Source organism: Salmo salar, chromosome ssa01, assembly GCF_905237065.1.
Source record: "Salmo salar chromosome ssa01, Ssal_v3.1, whole genome shotgun sequence".
In the NCBI taxonomy this organism is placed as follows: Eukaryota; Metazoa; Chordata; class Actinopteri; order Salmoniformes; family Salmonidae; genus Salmo; species Salmo salar.
The window spans coordinates 76,190,635-76,207,843 of NC_059442.1; the positions used below are offsets into that span (position 1 = coordinate 76,190,635).

Genomic DNA, 17,209 nt, shown 5'->3' on the forward strand with positions numbered 1-17,209 from the left:
TATCTTTAAAATGGTGTAAAATAGTTGTATGTTTGAGAAAGTTGAATTATGACATTCTGTTGTTTTTGAATTTTCCGCCCTGATATTTCACTGGCTGTGTCCCGCAGGTCTAGCCCATAGAAGTTTTAAGATGCTACTTAAGTTACACAGTGAGACAATGGTGGTTGTATGCAGCATTGGTCATCATAGTCACAACAGGGTTTGATTAATCAGGTCTTGGCTGGTCATTATAATTGCTACAGGGATTGATTAATCAGGTATTGGCTACAATCCCTGCGTAATAACGCCCTGTGTTAAACAGTTTAGAGAATCATACACTGCCAGAAACATACAGGTAGGAAGGAAGGAAGAATTAAAGAGTAACAGAATAGGAGAAGAACAATGCCAGGAGAGGAGAAATAGAGAGTGTGAGAACGAGAGCGAGTGTGAGCGAGAGCGAGAGAAATAGAGCGGGAGGAGCTCCATCAGAAGCATTGTTTATTTAAAAACATCCATACAATATCAGACACATATCGCTAACCCTTTTGTCTAATAGCAAAAAATATCAGTAGACTGGCTCCATATCTTCCCCGTGTAACTCTTGCTTACTCTTCTATTCTACTTTAGTCTACTCTACTATAATGTATTCAATTCTATTCCACTTTATTCTATTCTATTGTATTTATTCTGTGGGTCAGGGCATAAGGTATACAGTAGGAGACAGCTCTGGACAGATGAGGTAAACAGACAGTTGGTCCTCAGTCAGCAGGTCTGGTCTGGGAATGGGGAGGGAAGTCATTGGAAGTATGTGAGGGGAAATGGCTGAGTTGAATCTTGCGCTCAAAGTCCAGTCGTAAATTTTAGAATTTCCAACCACTAATGGTTATTTAGCAGTGGCCATTGGACAGACAGACAGACACTTGTGTGTGTGTGTGTGTGTGTGTGTGTGGGGGGGGGTGCGGCTCGCGGTCAGACAGGCAGACAGGGATAATGTAAATACCGCTGGTGGTGGTGGTTGTGGGTGTGTGGAAAGACTCGGCACCACTCTGCCGGCCTGCTACTGTCCATCAGACACCAGTCCCAAATCAACCCCTTGACACCTCCCCTTGATTAGTTGAATCCAGTGTGTTGGTACTGGTCTGGAACAAAAGCCTTAGCTACACTAACTGTGTTGTTTTGTTGCTGTAAGCCAATGGGACAAGTAGCTCACAGTATTGTATTCTGGTTAAGATGATCCCCCTTAGGGTCTATTGTTGTGTTAAGTTTTACAACCAACTCTGACAATACCCTTCTGTGGTATTGTTTCTATAGTAAGTGAAGAGCTATTGTTTCAGAGTTAAAGACGACAAGGACAGAGGCGAGGGTGTTTGTTAAATCAATTTCATTCAATTCAATGGGATTTATTGGCATGGGAAACATTGTTTACATTGCCAAATCAAGTGAAATAGATAATAAACAAATGTGTTATTTCACTCGAAATACAACCCCACTCTGCCATGAACCAGAGAAGGGGGCAGAAAGAGGATAGGTAAGCCCAGTAACAGCACCCTGTTTCTGGGGAGAGGAGAACTACCACACCTAGGCTTCACCAGAGAAACTAGGTCACACTATCACAGAGCTTCAAAATGTTGTCTGCTTCTGCTCGGCAAAGTCAAGATTTCAACAAAGCTAAAGTTATGTTAGAGACAGTTGAACAGTCATCCAATTAATAATTAGTAGTTTCCTCGTTGCTGACTTCAAGCAGAATGCATAGTTGGAAGGATTAGACACACACACAGGCACAAACACACACACACACACAAATTAATTCCACACCAGCTGTTACATAAGCAGTGCTGCCTAAGTCCAACTGTGCCAGGCAGTGTGTAATTCAGGATAACTATAATGTATAATTCAAGATAACTCATCATGGAGAGACAGAGGGCTCTATTTTCAGATGGTGCTAAGGAGACGCAAGTGTCAAACGTACATTCGTTTGCAATTTTTTTTATGTAAAAACTGCCAGACTGGCATTTCCCACCCCTAACGCCAGATTCGGCAATTTACCTGTCTGGCAATATTTGAGGTGTGTCCTTAAATTTTTATTAGAATTTGATTTGAATTATTCACTCTCTTTTTAAGCCTTATTAATGAATTTAATATTGCTTATTGACAACATTTGGTATGTCCATGGCTCAGACATGGCAGACACAATTCTATTTACAGTAGGCCTAGCCCCTATTTCAGTGTAGATGCTGTTTAACAATATCTTTCCATATTGAAGCCATGCAATTAGGCTTCTTACAATGTGGACTCTAAACATGTTCAACATATTTAGCAAAGATGGGATAGGCCTACATACAGTACATTTTGTTATTTTGTTTCTGCAGGCTATTTAAAAAACTAGGCTATAACAGACTAACATTCAAATTGGAGTTGATGATAACGCCATAAATACACAACTTAAAGCAACCACATATTTAGCCATAGTGCAAGTACTGATTGGCCAGTGAAGGGTCAAGCCTCAACACACTTACAACTTGTTAATTCATCAAAACCCAGCCCTTTAGCTCCACTGCCAACTACTGTGACCATAATTCCGGCTGTGAAAATAGCTAAAATTATTTTGGACATGCCCGAACCTATAGCGCTACCACCAGCGCTAAGATTTCCCATTGTGTTAGGTTTGTTAAAATAGTGCCCAGAGTCTGAGTGAGTAGGGGGAAACCACCTAAGTACAAAAGTGATTATACACAGACAGACAGACAGACAGACAGACAGACAGACAGACAGACAGACAGACAGACAGACAGACAGACAGACAGACAGACAGACAGACAGACAGACAGACAGACAGACAGACAGACAGACAGACAGACACTTTAACTCTAGCTGCCAGAGAGATTGAAAGATGGAGGGATGGATGGAGGGGGAACAGAGTGGTGTGGAAAACACTGATTCAGCGCAGTGAGCTGAGACCAAACCTACTTTAATGAGCTCTCTTGCCCTCTCTTTAAGCTCTTCTTTCTCTCACACCCCTCTCTCTACTCCCCTCCCTCCATCCCCCCTCTCACTCAAACCTTATATAAAGGCCTGGCACACAGGTCAACAGAAAGAAGAGAGAGAGTCAAAGGGGAGGAGGGAAAATAGGGAATAGGAAAGGAGAAAAGGAGATGTTATGGAGGTTTGGGAAGGACAGAAAAATACATCTTGCTATATGTCACATTTCCGGCTCGGGGACTGGAAACAGCAACTTTTCGGTTACTGGCCCAACACTCTGAACTGCTAGGCTACCTATAGTGTGAGTCAACATTGGGTCAATGTGGAAAGGGTTACGAGACCCGCAGCATGAGACACACATTTACAGTACCTCATCTGTTTTGTTCCAAAGTCTATGAGGTAACCATCCTTTCCACCTCTTCCACTGTTCAGTCCCTCTAACCCAGTCTCTCTCTCTCTCTCTCTCTCTCTCTCTCTCTCTCTCTCTCTCTCTCTCTCTCTCTCTCTCTCTCTCTCTCTCTCTCTCTTCCTCAGATATTCTCTAAACCAATCTTTGTTTCTATCCTGAAATGTTGTCATACAAAGTGAAATATTCCATTACCCTTATCACAGTTTAACCAGTCTAGACAATTACAGTGTACATTGTAGAATAATAGTGAAGACATCAAAACTATGAAATAACACATATGGAATCATGTAGTAACCAAAAAAGTGTTAAACAAATCAAAACATGTTTTATATTTTTTACTCTTCAAAGTAGCCATCCATTGTCTTGATGACAGCTTTGCACACTCTCGGCATTCTCTAGTGAAGACATAGTTTTGATGTCTTCACTACTATTATCCAATGTAGAAATTAGAAAAAATAAAGAAAAACCCTTTAATAAGTAGTTGTGCCAACATTTTGACTGGTACTGTATGTCTCAGATAGATCATCAACAAAAACTTTGTGGCCAAACAAAAATCTAGAATATGAAGTTGAGCTGAATTTAGATAGCCTGGATTCCAAACGGAATCACTTTCATTATGGTTTGGTTTAACCAGGCTACATGAGATAGCTGCAGTGCAAACCCTGAGAACATAGAGTCTGAATACATATGTGCTGACACATCCTGCGTAACAACACAGAGGAAAAATTGCAATGTTCCTGTGATGAAGAAACAGCGCATTAAAAAGAGACGACTACACAACAGTGACCACTTCTGTGCTCTCTCATCAAGACAAACTGTGTGTGTGTGTGTGTTTGTGTTTACAACTTGTTGCTCCTCATATATAGTGGTTAGTTTAGTGTGTGTATGCGTGCATGTGTGTGTGTGTGTGTGTGTGTGTGTGTGTGTGTGTGTGTGTGTGTGTGTGTGTGTGTACTGTATGTATTTGTGGACAGACTGAATAACTCCTTTCTCCCGGCAAGCTGTCAGACAGAAGGGTAACAGGTTTTATCCAAAACCTCAGTAACATAGACCACAGATCAATAACCTACAGCCGATTTCTGAATATCAATGATCCAATAACTACAATTCACAGGCCGCCAAAAGCTAACTTCACCCCCCAAAACGTGTCTCACCTACCCCAACACTAAACCGTTACCCCAAAGTCCTGAGCCCCATCAACCCAAAATCCCACTTCACCCCTCCTCAAAACTTTGACGCAATCCCCCCACCTTAGCCCTTAAACCACCCCCAAACACCCACCCTTCACTTAAGACTCACCCACACATCAGAATATCCAGTTACTATGGAACTGCCCCCAGAAAAAAACCTAGCAACTGACTGGCGGTCAGTTTAGAGTTATTGTTGATCTGTCCCAATATTAACTCCAGTATCAACTGATCTGGAGTCAGCCTGTACTGCCAGTAAGCCAGGCTGCATTTGGCTAAAACAGCCTGGCTTACTGTGGCATTTCTAGAGTAGTCTCCTACCCTGTAACGCTCTGTCTTTCTGTTTAGGTAGGCGAGCTTTCATACACACACACTCATAGTGATTTTTTGATGGTCTATGTACCTGGAGTTGGAAAATGTGGGATAGCATTATCACCTCACACCTTCCATTGATGGAACTGCTTTCCCACACCGCCTCGAGTGCCTAAAGTTCCAATTGGTAACTTTGATTGACTAAACAGAGAAAATGTAAAATATTTTCTAAGCATACACTCATGCATGTGAGCACACACACACCCACACGGGCACACACACGCACTTCAGAGTAAGTTTGATCATGAACCATGTTGTGGCTTGCTCACACACACTCACCCCAGTGAAACGCCTGCATTGCTGCCTCCACTTGTCTCCGTCTCTCCTGAAGAAAATCACTATGGTCCCAGTTCATTAACTCAAATCTTCCTCTCTTTCTCCTTTCTCGTTCTCCTCTAACTTTCCTTTATTCCACAGACCACTGTGAGGAGTTTTAAAAGGAAGCACTCTTTCCTTCTCCCCTTTGATCTCTTCTCCTCTCTTTCCCCCTACTCTGCTTTTCTTCCTTCCCTGCTGTCTGTCTTAGCTCCGCCTCCTTCCCCTCCTCCACTTTTCCCCTCCTCCCTCTGCTCTCTCACTTTGTTTGCTGGCCCCCCCTACTTCTCACACACACACACTCAGCTTTCCTCCAATTCTCTCCTCGCTTTTCTTTTTCTCTCTCATTCACACACACACACACACACACACACACACACACACACACACACACACACACACACACACACACACACACACACACACACACACACACACACACACACACACGCCACCAGGGTCTGACAACTTGGATGGAAAATTACTGAGGATAATAGCGGACAATATTGCCACTCCTATTTGCCATATTTTCAATTTAAGCCTACTAGAAAGTGTGTGCCCCCAGGCCTGGAGGGAAGCAAAAGTAGTTCCGCTACCTAGGAATAGTAAAGCCCCCTTTACTGGCTCAAATAGCCGACCAATCAGCCTGTTATCAACTTTTGGGAAAAATGGTGTTTGACCAGATACAATGCTATTTTACAGTAAACAAATTGACAACAAACTTTAAGCATGCTTATAGGGAAGGACATTCAACAAGCACAGCATTTACACAAATGACAGATGATTGGCTGAGAGAAATCTATGCTAAAAAGATTGTGGCGACTGTCTTGTTAGACTTCTGTGTGGCTTTTGACATTATCGATCATTGTCTGCTGCTGGAAAAATGTATGTGTTATGGCTTTACACCCCCTGCTATATAGTGAATAAAGAGTTACATGTCAAACAGAACACAGAGGGTGTTCTTTAATGGAAGCCTCTCCAGCATAATCCAGGCAGAATCAGGATTTCCCCAGGGAAGCTGTCTAGGCCCCTTACTTTTTCAATCTTTACTAACGACGTGCCACTGGCTTTGAGTAGAGTCAGTGTTTCTATGTATGCGGATAACTCAACACTATACATGTCAGCTGCTACAGCGACTGAAATGACTGCAACACCTAACAAAGAGCTGCAGTTAGTTACAAACTAAAAGCATTGTATAATAATTCACTAAACCCTAAACCTCAACTAAATCTTGTAATAAATAATGTGGAAATTGAGCAAGTTGAGGTGACTAAACTGCTTGGAGTAACCCTGGATTGTAAACTGTCATGGTCAAAATATATTGATACAACTGTAGCTAAGATGGAGAGAAGTCTGTCCATAATAAAGCTCTGCCTTCTTAACAGCACTATGAACAAGGCAGGTCCTACAGGCTCTAGTTTTGTCGCATCTGGACTACTGTTCAGTCATGTGGTCAGGTGCCACAAAGAGGGACTTAGGAAAATTGCAATTGGCTCAGAACAGGGCAGCACGGCTGGCCCTTGGATGTACACAGAGGGCTAATATTAATAATATGCATGTCAATCTCTCCTGGCTCAAAGTGGAGGAGAGATTGACTTCATCACTACTTGTATTTATGAGAGGTATTGACATGTTGAATCTACCAAGCTGTCTGTTTGAACTACTGGCGCACAGCTCGGACACCCATGCAAACCCCACAAGACATGCCACCAGAGGTCTCTTCACAGTCCCCAAGTTCAGAACCGACTATGGGAGGAGCACAGTACTACATAGAGCCACGGTGACATGGAACTCTATTCCACATCAAGTAACTGATGCAAGCAGTAAAATTACATTTAAAAAACAAATAAAAATAAACCTTATGGAACAACAGGGACTGTGAAGCACCACAAACAGGCACAGACACATGCATACACACACAAGGTAACATACGCACTATACACACACGCACACATGGATTGTGTACTGTAGATATGTGGTAGTGGTGTAGTAGGGGCCTGAGGGCACACAGTGTGTTGTGAAATCTGTGAATGTATTGAAATGTTTTGCTGGACCCCAGGAAGAGTAGCTGCTGCCTTGGCACACTGTGCCTTGGCAGCAGCTAATGGGGACCCATAAAAAATCCAAAATCAAATACACACCCACATAGATCCCCCAACTTCCCTCCTCTTTTTAATCCTGTCTGCATGCTCTCTCCCGCATCTTTCTTTTTTCTCTCTCTCCCTTTCTATGCCTCTCTCGTTCTCAGTTTACCTCTGACTGTCTCTAACTTTTATTTTGGGGGTGATCTACAGCATCCCTTTAATCAGCTTTAACCCCCTCAGACCCTGGTGAGAAACCCTGTCCCAATCAAAGCCTGTGGTAACCAGAGATGGTAAGTGGATTATAACACAGTAAGCCTCTCTATCCACTCATCCTGATATGGTGGTTAAAGACCCTGCAGAGCTGGGGGACTAGATACAGTATATCCATCTGTAATTTAACTGATATACCATCAGCCTACTGAAATCAATCAAAAACCTTCATTCATATATCAAAATCACTTCCACTCTCCCTTCTCATGTAATTTTCTCCTTTATTCTATCTCTCTGTGCGTGTGCTTGTTTGTGTGCGCTTGTGTGTGTGTGTGTGTGTGTGTGTGTGTGTGTGTGTGTGTGTGTGTGTGTGTGTGTGTGTGTGTGTGTGTGTGTGTGTGTGTGTGTGTGTGTGTGTGTGTGTGTGTGTGTGCGCTTCAGGCCTATGGGACTACCTCCCTGGAAGCTGCCCTGAATAGTAAATAATAATAACACTGACTGTTTTCATTACAAAACAGGTTCTAATTTAGGAACTACAGTTGCGACAGGAGAGAGATTGAGAGAAAGAGATAGAGATGGGGGGGTAGAGGAAGGAAGGGGATGGAAAGAGAGCGGGAAAAGAGATATGTGAACCTAATTAACCCAGAGGAAAGGGGGTAGAATTACATAACACGCATGCAAGCACACATACCATACACACATACACTCACACACACACAGCTGTGAATAAACGTCCATCTGCGCAGAATTAGAGAACACAGACTGCATGAGTGGACATTTTAGTATAATGGGTGTGTGTTTGTGTGTGTGTGTGTGTGTTCCGCGCCGGCCTCTATGAACTAAACAAATCTAGTTTTATTGCTGTGTGAGCTGCCATGGAAAAGCAATTAGAGAAATGAGTGAACACTGGAAGAGAGAGAGAGAGAGAGAGAGAGAGAGAGAGAGAGAGAGAGAGAGAGAGAGAGAGAGATGGGACAGAGAGAGAGATGGACAGAGAGAGAATGGGAGAGAGAGATGGGAGACGGACAGAGAGAGAGAGAGATGGACAGAGAGAGAATGGGAGAGAGTGATGGGAGACAGACAGAGAGAGAGATGGACAGAGAGAGAATGGGAGAGAGTGATGGGAGACAGACAGAGACAGACAGATGGACAGAGAGAGAGTGAGACACACTAGAGTCAGTATACTTCTAATGAAGAAAGTTAATCTGACCCACCATTTCTTCTTTCATCTCATCCTGCTGTCTCTCCATCCCATTCGCTCTCTTTCTCCCTCCCTCTCTCACCTTCTCTTTCCAGCCAATACTTCTCAAATAAAGGAACTCCCCACTCTCCAAAGGTATTGGTAACAGGGAGTGAGGTGGGAGTGAGCTGAACTAACCTCAACTCTGTGACATGGCACATTCCCACTGCTAGCATCAGCAACCTCTCAGTGCTAAAAATAGAACTCAAGATGGAAAGTTGTGGTCAGTGTGTCTGGTGTGTGTGTGTGTGTGTGTGTGTGTGTGTGTGTGTGTGTGTGTGTGTGAGAGAGAGAGATGTGGAAAGAGAAAGTGTTGTGTGTGTGTGTGAGAGAGAGAGAGAGAGAGAGAGAGAGAGAGAGAGAGAGAGAGAGAGAGAGAGAGAGAGAGAGAGAGAGAGAGAGAGAGAGAGAGAGTCCCAGTGTTGGCCAGAACAATTGAAGGAAGCAGGTTGCAAATCACTCAGACACACAACTCCCTATTATAACTGGATTTATGAGACAGAGCTAAGACCTAACAAGCGTCCACCATTAAACACACACACACACACACACACACACACACACACACACACACACACACACACACACACACACACACACACACACACACACACACACACAGCCATGAACGCAAACACACAGAACCTACAGGCATGCACACGCGAATGCACACAAATCTGTCCAGTAAATCATTTTAGGTCAATGGTGTGTTTACTCTGCCCATTAGTTTCATTAAGTCCCAGCAGTACAGTCCACTCTCCCTCTCCATTGCTCTTTATTTTTCTCGCTCTCTCGCTCTCTACCTCTCCCTCTCTTTTCAGAAAGAGAGACGGCGCAGGAAGACACATGGAAAAGAGAAAGATAGAAGAGAGACAGAGAGCGTATGGAGAGAGACAGGAGGGAACGGAGAGAGGGACAACGAGAGGCAGAGGACAGAAAGAGGCACAGAAGCCTGTGAGAGAAGGGGACAGCTGGGCTGGGGAGAGGGAACATTTGAGGCGAGTGACGGGGGACAGCAGGAGAGGCGAAACCCGGTAATGGAGACAGAGGAAAGAGGAAAGGACAGCAGCTGTGAAGACCACACACCACTATCACCACACAAACTGAAGCCATGGTGTTGAAGCTGCAACAAGATGGGGAGCAGAACTTTATCTCTCTGCTCCCCCTCACTCCCCCCCCAAGGCAAAAGACACACCCATTTCTTCCCACAGGGCCATGGGGTGAGACAGGGATGCAGCTTAACCCCCACCCTCTTCAACATATATATCAACAAATTGGCGAGGGCACTAGAACAGTCTGCAGCACCTGGCCTCACCCTACTAGAATCTGAAGTCAAATATCTACTGTTTGCTGATGATCTGGTGCTTCTGTCCCCAACCAAGGAGGGCCTACAGCAGCACCTAGATCTTCTGCACAGATTCTGCCAGACCTGGACCCTGACAGTAAATCTCAGTAAGCCCAAAATAATGGTGTTCCAAAAAAGGTCCAGTTGCCAGGACCACAAATACAAATTCCATCTAGACACCGTTGCCCTAGAGCACACAAAAAACTATACATACCTTGGCCTAAACATCAGCGCCACAGGTAACTTCTACAAAGCTGTGAATGATCTGAGAGACAAGACAAGAAGGGCATTCTATGCCATCAAAATAAAAATGACATTTGACATACCAATTAGGATCTGGCTAAAAATACTTGAATCAATTATAGAACACATTTCCCTTTATGGTTGTGAGGTCTGGAGTGGGTCCGCTCAGCAACCAAGAATTCACAAAATGGGAAAAACACCAAATTGAGAGTCTGCATGTAGAATTCTGCAAAAATATCCTCAGTGTACAACGTAAAACACCAAATAATGCATGCAGAGCAGAAATAGGCCGATACCCGCTAATTATCAAAATACAGAAAAGAGCCGTTAAATTCTACAACCACCTAAAAGGAATCAATTCCTAAACCTTCCATACCAAAGCCATCACCTACAGAGAGATGAACCTGGAGACGAGTCCCCTAAGCAAGCTGGTCCTGGGGCTCTTTTCACAAACACAAACAGACCACACAGAGCCCCAGGACAGCAACACAATTAGACCCAACCAAATCATGAGAAAACAGAAAGATAATTACTTGGCACATTGGAAATAATTAACAAAAAAAAAGAGCAAACTAGAATGCTATTTGGCCCTAAACAGAGAGTACACAGTGGCAGAATACCTGACCACTGTGACTGACCCAAACTTAAGGAAAGCTTTGACCATGTACAGACTCAGTGAGCATAGCCTTGCTATTGAGAAAGGCCGCTATAGGTGCACACTGCCCACAAAATGTCGGAAGTGTACATAAACTTAGGTTGGAGTCATTAAAACTCGTTTTTCAACCACTCCACAAATTTCTTGTTAACAAACTATAGTTTTGGCAAGTCAGTTAGAACATCTAATTTGTGCATGACACAAGTAATTTTTCCAATAATTGTTTACAGACTATTTCACTTATAATTCACTGTATCACAATTCCAGTGGGTCAGAAGTTTACATACACTAAGTTGACTGTGCTTTTAAACAGCTTGGAAAATTCCAGAAAATGATGTCATGGCTTCAGAAGCTTCTGATAGGCTAATTGACATCATTTGAGTCAATTGGAGGTGTACCTGTGGATGTATTTCAAGGCCTACCTTCACACTCAGTGTCTCTTTGCTTGACATCTTGGGAAAATCAAAAGAAATCAGCCAAGACCTCCACAAGTCTGGTGCATACTTTGGAGCAATTTCCAAACGCCTGAAGGTACCACGTTCATCTGTACAAACAGTACGCAAGTATAAACGCCATGGGACCACGCAGCCATCATACCGCTCAGGAAGGAGACGCGTTCTGTGTCCTAGAGATGAACGTACTTTGGTTTTGGTGTGAAAAGTGCAAATCAATCCCAGAACAACAGCAAAGGACCTTGTGAAGATGCTGGAGGAAACAAGTACAAAAGTATCTATATCCACAGTAAAGCGAGTCCTATATCGACATAACCTGAAAGGCCGCTCAGAAAGGAAGAAGCCACTGCTCCAAAACCGCCATAAAAAAGCCAGACTACGGTTTGCAACTGCACATGGGGACAAAGATCGTACTTTTTGGAGAAATGTCCACTGGTCTGATGAAACAAATATAGAACTGTTTGGCTATAATGACCATCGTTATGTTTGGAGGAAAAATGGGGAGGCTTGCAAGCTGAAGAACACCGTCCCAACTGTGAAGCACGGGGGTGGCAGCATCATGTTATGGGGGTGCTTTGCTGCAGGAGGGACTGGTGCACTTCACAAAATAGATGGCATCATGAGGATGGAAAAGTATGTGGATATATTGAAGCAACAGCTCAAGACATCAGTCAGGAAGTTAAAGCTTGGTCGCAAATGGGTCTTCCAAATGGACAATGACCCCAACCATACTTCCAAAGTTGTGGAAAAATGGCTTAAGGACAACAAAGCCAAGGTATTGGAGTGGACATCACAATGCCCTGATCTCAATCCCATAGAAAGTTTGTGGGCAGAACTGAAAAGGCGTGTGTGAGTAAGGAGGCCTACAAACCTGACTCAGTTACACCAGCTCTGTCAGGAGGAATGGGCCAACATTCACCCAACTTATTGTAGGAAGCTTGTGGAAGGCTCCCCGAAACGTTTGACCCAAGTTAAACAATTTAAAGGCAATGCTACCAAATACTAATTGAGTGTATGTAAACTTCTGACCCAATGGGAATGTGATGAAAGAAATAAAAGCTGAAATAAATAATTCTCTCTACTATTATTCTGATATTTCACATTCTTAAAATAAAGTGGTGATCTTAACTGACCTAAGACAGGGAATGTTTACTTGGATTAAATGTCAGGAATTGTGAAAAACTGAGTTTAAATGTATTTGGCTAAGGTGTATGTAAACTTCCGACTTCAACTGTATGACAATATTAGCGACACATATTTCCCTCAGATTACACAGACCCACAAAGAATTCGAAAACAAATCCAATACTGATAAACTCCCATATCTTTTAGGTGAAGTAGCACAGTGTGTCATCACAGCAGCAAGATTTGTGACTTGTTGCCACAAGAAAAGGTCAACCAGTGAAAAACAAACACCATTGTAAATACAACCCATAGTTATGCTTATTTATTTTCCCTTTTTTACTTTAACTATTTGTACATCGTTACAACACTGTACATAGCCATAATATGACATTTTAAATGTCTCTATATTCCTTTGAAACTTTTGTGAGTTTAATGTTTACTGGTTGTTTTTGATTGTTTATTTCACTTTTGTTTATTATCTATTTCACTTGCTTTGGAAATGTAAACACGTTTCCCATGCCAATAAAAGCTGTTGAATTGAATGGAATGAGAGAGAGAGGGAGAACAACTTTCTACGTGACTTGGGGGAATGGCTGAGTTTCAGGACATTGATATGTGGTGGCAGAGAGCCTAGCGGTTAGAGCATATGGCCAGTAACTGGAATGTCACTAGTTTGAATCCCCGAGCCAACAGGGTGAACAATCGGTTGTTGTGCCCTTGAGCAAGACACTTCCCCTAATTGCTCCAGGGTTGCTGTTGATAATGGAGTTGGGATATGCAAAAAACACATTTCCAATTAATACACACTTGTACATGTGTAAAATAGGACAAATATAAGCACCCACCAAATTGTTATGTATCGATTTTCTTCTAATTCGTATGTTAACATGGCAGACAAACACCAAACACTGACCTTTACCTGTTTGAGAGTCCCAGTGGTCTCCTGGTTCTCTGGGGGAGACAGGGAGAGAACAGTGACTTCTCATCCCCAGAACCTCACTACTTCTTGGTCTGCCTCTCCTCCACTACACCTCCTGACCTAGAGTCTGGAAACACAGAGAGAGAGAGAGAGAGGAACAAGAAGGTAATGCATGTACAGAGACAGAACAGCAAATACATGTTAGAAGCAATTTATATTACTTTCTATCATGTGAAACTGTAACATTATGGTATATCCTAAAAGTAACAGTTTGGAGTACAATACACTGGTCATTCAGAGTTAAATGTACTCCCTTAAATGCTGTGTTCTGTGAAAGGAGAGAAGAGGAGACCACTGCCCCCCTTGAGACACTGTCACCGTAATATTCCTATAAAAATATACCCCCTATGCATATATACACACACACACACACACACACACACACACACACACACACACACACACACACACACACACACACACACACACACACACACACACACACACACACACACACACACACACACACACATCCGAGGGGAGATATCCCAGTCTGTTTGTTTATCTCGAACATCTATAGCTTTGACTGCGGTCTCATCTGATGTGTGCGCTCTCTTACGAATTCCAAAATAGGTCACCTCAACATGAAACAACAGCATTCCCTGATCCACGTGCAAGAGGAAGAGAGGGAAAAGAGTCGAGAGAATGGAACGAGAAGGGAGGAGGGCCTCCCTGAGAGCTTGCTTTCATAACCTTCCTGTCTCTTTTCCCCTCTCTTCCTCCCTTTCGCTTTCAATATCCCATTTTCTATTTCACTCTCTCTTCACCTCTACCACTTTCTCTCTTTCCATTACCCTCTCTCTCTCTCAACTTTTATCTCTGTATTTCAACCTTTATCTCTATCCCTATTTCCCTCTGTCCCCTCTCTCGCCATCTCTCTCTCTCCTCTTTCTCCTCCTCTTATCAAGCACCATCCCACTATAAATGATCAATCTATTCTCTACAGTCTGATCACTGATTGATCACTGATACAATTCAGCTGATTGATTTTGGCCTTAGTTCTTCCTGCCCTATAGCACTGCACTGGGGTCAGTTCATTAAACCTGACAAAAATATATGTAACCTCTCTTCCTGCAGTTGCTTTAAAGTAACATTCAAGTGGTTCTGGAAGTATTCTCAAGATGAGTATTTAGTTGCTTTGATGCATCTCTCAGCGTGTTTCTGATACAGCCTCCCACATGAAAAAAATACTATAGTATACTATGGTATAAGTACTCACTGTAGTGTTTTAGCATATTTTTTTGTTGTTGCAGAAACTCAGCAAAAGCACTACAGTGAATACTGTAGTATTTACTGTAGTATACTGTAGTATTAAGAGTTAACTATAGTATAAATACTGTAGTACAAGAAAAGTGTAGTATATACTATAGTATTCTACAGTATACTACAACATTCTATAGTAAGTACTACACACGTACTTCTACACTATACTACAGTTTACTATAGAAATCTATAGTAAGTAGTGTGGCGTACCGTGAACAAGCCACCAAGGGAAGACTCGTCGAGGCCTGGTGACAGACGGAGTCTACATCACACAGCGGTGATTCCCTCTGCTGGTCATGCCAGATCTCGATCGGGTCCTTTGGCCAGGACTAATTGGGGCTGATTGAGGCTGGCGAGTAATCAAGGGGCTGATTGCTCACCAGCCGTACGGGGCCTATTAAGCTGCCAGTAGGGCAGCACATGGTAGGGTTGGAGGTAGTGAGAGGTTGCTACCGGACAGATGTCCTCATGGTCTGCTAGAACAGAGGGGCTCGGTGTTCTACCTCAGAGGAAACAGCATTCCCCGGAGCCCAGAAGGCGGTAACCCGGAAGAGGTCTCCAAAATAAACACCCTTGAAACTGAGGAATCACACTTGTGTCTGTCTCTGATCTGTGGAAACGTCTTGGTCAAACCCCCTGGTCTGCCACAGTACTTAGTACTCTATGGTAAACTGTAGTATTTTTCATGTGGACTAAAAGTGAAATATGCTTTAGCTACACTCCTGATTTTGCAGTTGCTTTAAAGTTGGAAACCGTTGCGGTGAAACTGCCACGTCCATTTGCGATATTACGACAACAAAGATGTTACACCAAACAGCAACACTGTTTATTCTCGCGGACATAATTGCACATCACTGCACGCACGATGGATGTGCTACGATGTTTTCTTATTACGTTGCTGAATAATCACCTCCCCAAAAACGAAACAAAAACAATAAGAAATGCACCTAAAGCGACCAGTGGCACTGTTTAACCTTCACAGAGCTCAGCTTTAACGCACCCCTCAAGGTGTTTCTGAACCAGCCCAACATTCATATATGCTGATATATGGTTAAGCTGCTACACATATGGGGGTGTGTCTGTCAAGTTCATCTTTTCAGGCTAATGTGAGTACCCTGATCTTATTGGGGTGAGCAAGATGAGTTGAGACTATTCTTTACTCATCCATTATAATGATGAACAGATAAGACCAAGAATAACAAAGAAATGACGCTCCACTCCCTACCCCCCTTTCAGACTGTGTTTCCCAAAATATATATAATAAGACCACCCCCCCTTGACCCCAAACTATCCTATTTATATGCTGCATATAAGAAGAATAATGTAAAAAAAAAGCATAGAGCAGAAGATCCTCATAATGAGCCTAATCATCCTAAACAGCCCTGAAGGAAGGGAGGAGTGAGGAGACACTAGGGCCTGTCCTCCTGTCTTGTCCTAGCAGGCAGCCTTCTGACAGACAGATGGCCAAGCCCTATCCTGGGGGGGGGGGAGGTCCATTTGTCATCCTGCTTTAATTGATCCCCCAACTTTGGTAACCAGCTAGGTAATAAGGGGCATCACTACCCACCCTGTTATTCTATAGAGGTGAGAAAAGGAGAAGAGAAAGGAGGATAGGAGAAGAGGTGGAGGAAGGAAGAGAGGGCGAGAGAGAGGGGAGGTAGGGAAGAGAAAGAGGAGGAGAAAAGAGGAGGAAGAGAGAGGATAATTAAACATTTTTATTTAACCTTTATTTAACTAGGCAAGTCAGTTGAGAACAAATTCTTATTTACAATGACGGACTACCAGAAGGCAAAAGGCCTCCTGCGGGGACGGGGGCTGGGATTAAAATAATAAAAAATAAAAAATATATAAATATAGGACAGAACACACATCACGACAAGAGAGACAACACTACATAAAGAGAGACCTAAGACAACAACATAGCAAGGCAGCAACACATGACAACACAACACGGTAGCAACACAACATGACAACAACATGGTAGCACCACAAAACATGGTACAAACATTATTGGGCACAGACAACAGCACAAAGGGCAAGAAGGTAGAGACAACAATACATCATGCAAAGCAGCCACAACTGTCAGTAAGAGTGTCCATGACTGAGTCTTTGAATGAAGAGATTGAGATAAAACTGTCCAGTTTGAGTGATTGTTGCAGCTCGTTCCAGTCGCTAGCTGCAGCGAACTGAAAAGACGAGCGACCAAGGGATGTGTGTGCTTTGAGGACCTAGAGAAGAGGTAGGGAAGAGACAGAAGAGGGAACAGAGACAGACACACACAGCTCTGGCCTGGATTCTGGCCTTTGGAAGGATTTACAGTTGTAACGTTCATAAAACGAGGTCGTACAACATGGCCTCTGCTCTGACACTGCA

At 43.2% G+C, this 17,209-nt stretch overlaps 1 protein-coding gene across 2 annotated transcripts in view; it reads right to left on the reverse strand.

Annotated features, from left to right (window-relative positions):
• LOC106613059 (leucine zipper putative tumor suppressor 2 homolog) overlaps window positions 1-17,209 on the reverse strand; it is a 101,674-nt gene that overhangs the window by 32,674 nt on the left and 51,791 nt on the right. Inside the window, exon 2 of one of the 2 annotated variants that reach the window (XM_014214942.2) lies at window positions 13,514-13,640. The gene's annotated coding sequence lies outside the window, so the exon portion shown is untranslated. Of the gene's footprint in view, window positions 1-5,205; window positions 5,587-13,513; window positions 13,641-17,209 lie in introns of those variants that run through there. The other variant, XM_014214950.2, reaches the window with a different exon arrangement.